We start from the raw sequence: 5,772 nt of genomic DNA, 5'->3' as shown, positions 1-5,772 counted from the left end.
TTCATGGGCAACACTCAAATGTCAACCCCGAAGTTTCCAAGAACAGCGTCTTCATCCCAGTCATTAGACAAGCATCAGAATTATGCTGAGTGGGGGGCCGGCGTTCAGGCAGTTTGCCCCCAAGTGTTAGCAGTTGGTGCAGCAGGGACAGACGGAGGCAGAAGATCTCACATTCACTCCAGCCAGGTTCACAGGTGTCTGTGCTGCCCAGAAATATCAGGAACAGAAGAACGACTTTGCTTTCATCAAGAATGACCCACATTCTGGGCCTGCAAAGTAAGTAACATCATTTTGAAACTAAAACCAGCATCTGCAACATATAAGGGACAGCTTAGGCAAAGAATGAAGTAGTTATTGAAGAATCAGGCTGAGATGAAGGGAGCTGAATCCAGTCTGGGTATTTATTTAAATCTTAACTTGTTAGTACCGGCTAATTTTTGGCAATCTCCTTCTGTACAGTCAGTCACCAGTGATTCTTAGAACCATAAAATATTGGCGTCAGAAGGAACCCAGAAGTGGTGATGAAAATAAATGATAAATAATGGCAATAATGATAATATTTATTGAGTGCTTACTCTGTGCCAGGCACCAAAGAAGTCTTTTAATGGTATTATCTCTTTTACCTGTATGAAAATGTTAGTCACTCAGTTGTGTCTGACTCTTTGTGACCCCATGGACTATATCCTGCTAGGCTCCTCTGTCCTTGGAATTTTCCAGGCAAGAATACTGGGGTGGGCTGCCATTCCCTTCTTCAGGGGATCTTCCTGACCCAGGGATTGAACCCAGGTCCCCTGCATTGCAGGCAGATTCTTTACCATCTGAGCTACCAGGGAAGCCTTTTACCTGTATGGCCTCATTTAATTTCTACAATAATCCCATAAAGACATTAAGATTCCTATTTGGCAGCTCAGGAAACTGAGATATGAAACAGAATGTGTAACTTTCACACAGTCACAGAGTTTTCGTGAGTGCACAGCAAAGCTGGCATGCTCACTGAGGTCCGTCTGAAGCCAGCGTCTACACTGTTTAACTAGTAGCCCCTCAGAAGGCAAGGGATCCTCAGAGAAAGGCATGTTTCTTTGGTGAGAGTTCATTGAGTAGCCACAGTCCCCAGGAGTTCAATCATACTTGGTTCAGTGAAAATGATGAAAGGGTGTATTGAAAATGACAGATCGTATACTCTGAAAATAGAAGCTATGTATAGTTTAATATGCAAATTAAAAAGTTTCGTGGTGGGTTCTCTTTTGGCCTCTAGTTCCCCTTCACTAAGGAACTGGCTGCAGCTTTTCACCAGCGTGGCTAAGAACACAGTCATTCAGGTCTGGATCACTCGCTGCCCCTAGACCCTTTGAACTGTTCTAGCCCTGGGATATCTGCCAATGCTTCGGGCATCAGTCATCTTGAGAACTTAAAAAACAAACAAACAAAAAAAAACCACCAATGCATAGGCCCTGCTTACTGAGACAATGATATCATTGGTCTGAGAAGGAACCCAACCATCAATATTTTTTGAAAACTCCCAAGATTGAGTCTGTGTAGGTCCCATGTGGAGAACCACTGGTTTACACTTGTGCTTATTAACCTGGCGAAGGACTTTTTCTGGAAAGCATAATTTGTGTTCTCTAGCAGCTGTTTTTGTTTTTTTGGTTTTTTTCTCTGTGGTCTGTGAAGACGCTGTCACTGCTTGGTGGCGTGTTGTCTGAGACTGGATCCCCTGTTTATACCGCCCCATGACATGTCCTGGGAACCACATCTACACATCCTCCCTGCAACACTGCTGAGAATATATACTTTAATTACTTTACACCTAAAATCTTACAGATTACAACGGACTCTGTGTTATTGACAGCGTAATGATCAAGGAAACTTTATTGTCTTGACAATTCCCGCTATCTATATGTGTGTTCACTAAAATCCACAGAGCTGCTGCTGCTGCTGCTGCTGCTAAGTCGCTTCAGTCGTTTCCAACTCTGTGTGACCCCATAGACTGCAGCCCACCAGACTCCCCCATCCCTGGGATTCTCCAGGCAAGAACACTGGAGTGGGTTGCCATTTCCTTCTCCAATGCATGAAAGTGAAAAGTGAAAGTGAAGTTGCTCAGTCATGTCTGACTCTTAGCAACCCCATTGACTGCAGCCTACCAGGCTCCTCTGTCCATGGGATTTTCCAGGCAAGAGTACTGGAGTGGGTTGCCATTGCCTTCTCCGAAATGCACAGAGACATGCATATAAACTGTTTAGTTCCATTTTAGGTCTAGAGAAGGTCTCGAAGGCAATGGCACACTCCAGTACTCTTGCCTGGAGAATCCCATAGACGGAGGAGCCTGGTAGGCTGCAGTCCATGGGGTTGCAAAGAGTCGGACACGACTGAGCGACTTCACTTTCACTTCACTTTCAAGGTCTCGAAAATGTCATCTGTCCTTTAATTAGACACCAATAAGAAGAGATTATCTTTACTCATCACTCTGCTGTCTCACTTAAAAATTCCTTTTGTAGCTTTCCCTCTTTATTCACCCTACCACCTTCCTAGTTTTAGTCCTATCTTTATTCCTGATTTATTCCAATAGCCATGGAAGGGGAAGAAAAAAAAAGCCTAGAAGAAGCTACGTCAAAATGCCAACTATGGTTGAGTGTGAAAGGTAGCGGTCTAGTTTTAATTTTTATATATGCTTTTCAGTGGTTTTCTGACTTTCCTTAATAAGCAAGTGTTACTTTCCTAAAGGAAAACCAAGAACCTTCAGCAGAATAGCCTTCTTTGTTGTTTTTCAGTTGCTAATTCGTGTCGGACTTTTTGCAACCCCATGGACTGCAACACACCACGTGTCCCTGCCCTTCACTGTCTCTCGGACAATGGCACCCCACTCCAGTACTCTTGCCTGGAAAATCCCATGGACGGAGGAGCCTGGTAGGCTGCAGTCCATGGGGTCGCTAAGAGTCCCACATGACTGAGCGACTTCACTTTCACTTTTCACTTTCATGCATTGGAGAAGGAAATGGCAACCCACTCCAGTGTTCTTGCCTGGAGAATCCCAGGGACGGGGGAGCCTGGTGGGCTGCCGTCTATGGGGTCACACAGAGTCAGACACAACTAAAGTGACTTAGCAGCATGTACATTGATTTGGCAATGCCATCCAACAATCTCATTCTCTGTCACCCCCTTCTTCTCCTGCACTCAATCTTTCCCAGTATCTTTCCCAGTCTTTTCCAGTGAGTCGGCTCTCTGCATCTGGTGGCCAAAGTATTGGAGCTTCAGCTTCAGCATGAGTCCTTCCAATGAATATTCAGGGTTGATCTCCTTGCTGTCCAAGGGACTCTCAAGAGTCTTCTCTAGCACCATATCAATTGTTATCTTACTAGTCTCTGAATGTATGTGTCCATTATACAATCCTGTCTGTGGTTCACTATCAGATCAAATTCTCAAAACAGGTTTTTCTCCTGTCATTATCCTGCTTAAACCTTCAGAGGCGCCCATTGCTCTTGAGAAAAAGTCTCATCTTCTGGAATCCAGAGGTCTCCTTCATCTAGTCCCACCCTCTGTGTGACCCCTTATGTCCACCATACCCCCCCCTTTCTGGCCAGCCCAGCATCCCCCTTGTCCTGGAACCAGGAGAATTCTATCAGTTGCTTTGCTCATACTCTTCTGCCCATGGAGAGCTGCACACAATCTGCCCCTTTCTCTGTATCTGTCAAAACACTGCCTTGCTAAGCTTGGCCCGAGTACTTCCTTCTTCTGCTACATTTGTCACCTTCTATTTGTCTCAAGGATGGCAAATAGATTTCATTATATGCCAGATCCTAGCAATTGAAAATACGGAGAATCCTGAGAGCTCATCCCTGCTCAGAGGGAACAGGTTCTGTGAGCCACAGTGGTTTCTGCCAAAGGAGCAAGGGGGAGAAGTGACAGGATATCTGTTACATATCTTCCATCCATATCTTTAACTGCTTTTTTAGACCTGTGATGCCCAATACAGTAACCACTAGCCACATGTGGTTATTTAAACTAAAATTCTGGTGGTGGGTTAGTCGCTAAGTCCTGTCTGACTCTTGGGATTCCACGGACTGTGTAGCCCACCAGGCTCCTCTGTCCATGGGGATTTTCCAGGCAAGAATACTGGAGTGGTTTCCTTCTCCAGGGGATCATCCCGACCCAGGGATCGAATTCCAGTCTCCTGCACTGTAGGCAGACTTTACCCATTGAGCTACCAGGGAATTAAAAATAAATACCATTAAAAGTTCACTTCCTTAGTCATGAGGCAGTCTGGGTCTTGGGTCCTGGGACCTTTTACTGCAGTGCTTGCTCCTGGACAAATGTGTCCTCGAGCAACAAAACACAAAAACTATGAGGAACTAAAAATAACTGTGCACATCCTCAGTTGAGGCAAATAATGAACAAAACACTAAAAGGCCAAAACCAAAAAGGCCAACTGCTGCTTCTGAGGTGCTGGGAGCCAGAGCAGGGTATTGCACATGATCCCTGCATGCAGCACCACCACGAGGGCCCGTCCTAATGCTCCGTGCCTGCCCCCACCCCATTTAAGGGACCAGCTCACCCCACCTCACTCTCTTGTGCTACAGCAGGAGTCTTAATAAAACCTTGCCTGAATTCCTCTTCTCGCCTCTTATAGTCCAAGAACTACCCACATTTTAAAAAAAAATTAATTTTCTTTTTGGCTGTGCTGGGTCTTCGTTGCTGCGTGGGCTTTTCCCTAGCTTTGGTGAGCAGGGGCTAGTCTGCAGTTTTGGTGTGCCGGCTTCTCACTGCGGTGGCTTCTCTTGTGGAGCACAGGCACCCCAGAGCAAGGGCTTCAGTTGTTGGGGCACATGGACTCAATGGTTGTGGCGCACGGGCTTAGTTGCTCTGCAGCATGTGGGATCTTCCCAGATCAGGGATTGAACCCGTCTTCCTGCATCGACCAGCGGAGCCACCAGGGAAGCCCCACTACCCACATTTTAAGTACTCCGCAGCCACACATGGCTACTGGCCCCTGTGTTGAACATCAAAAACAGAGAAATGTTCCATCATAGGAAGCTTTATCAGTTCTGCTTTAGCCCTGCAATTACATAGTAATGTAAGACAGTATATTTGTTTGGTGTGTGTGTGCGCCCTGTTTTCTCAGTGAGCTCAAAAGTTTTTCTTGGGCAGGACTCTTCTCTTACACTTCTTTTGTATCCCAGAGCACAAGCCAGTGCTGGGCATATATGGAAATACTGTAAGTATTTGTTGAATAGAATTTTTAGTACCAACTTGGCAATGTGCAATGAAGTAGAGTAGTAGAAAGAGAACTAATTTGGAAATTAGGAAACCAAGTTTCTGGCCCCAGCTCTTCTGCCGGTCATTGTGTCACTGGACTATCTCATTTAACTGCAGCAGGTTATAGTTTCCCCAAATGTAAACAGTTAGAGGCCAGGCTCTGTCGGAGGACCTTTCCCCGTTTGGAATTCTGTGATACATATGCATGCTTCCCAGGTGGTGTAACTGGTAAAAAACCAGCCTGCCAGTGTAAGAAATGCAAGTGATGCAGGTTCGATCCCTGGGTTGGAAAGATCCCCCGCAGTAGGAAATGGCAACCCAGTAAGAGTATTCCAGTATTCTTGCCTGGAAAATCCCATGGACAGAGGAACCCCATGGGCTAAAGTCCATGGGGTCACAATAAGTCAGACACAACGGAGCACACACACAAGTGTGAGGACTACCGCAGTGTGGAGTGTTCACTTTTCAGCAGAAATGCAGTCATGTACACACACACACACAGATACACATGAAAAAAAAAAA

The sequence above is a fragment of the Bison bison genome, unplaced genomic scaffold (genome assembly GCF_000754665.1).
Source record: "Bison bison bison isolate TAMUID 2011002044 unplaced genomic scaffold, Bison_UMD1.0 scf7180017864451, whole genome shotgun sequence".
Taxonomy (NCBI): Eukaryota; Metazoa; Chordata; class Mammalia; order Artiodactyla; family Bovidae; genus Bison; species Bison bison.
The sequence above is the reverse complement of the archived record's forward strand: the minus strand, read 5'-3'. Positions refer to the sequence as shown.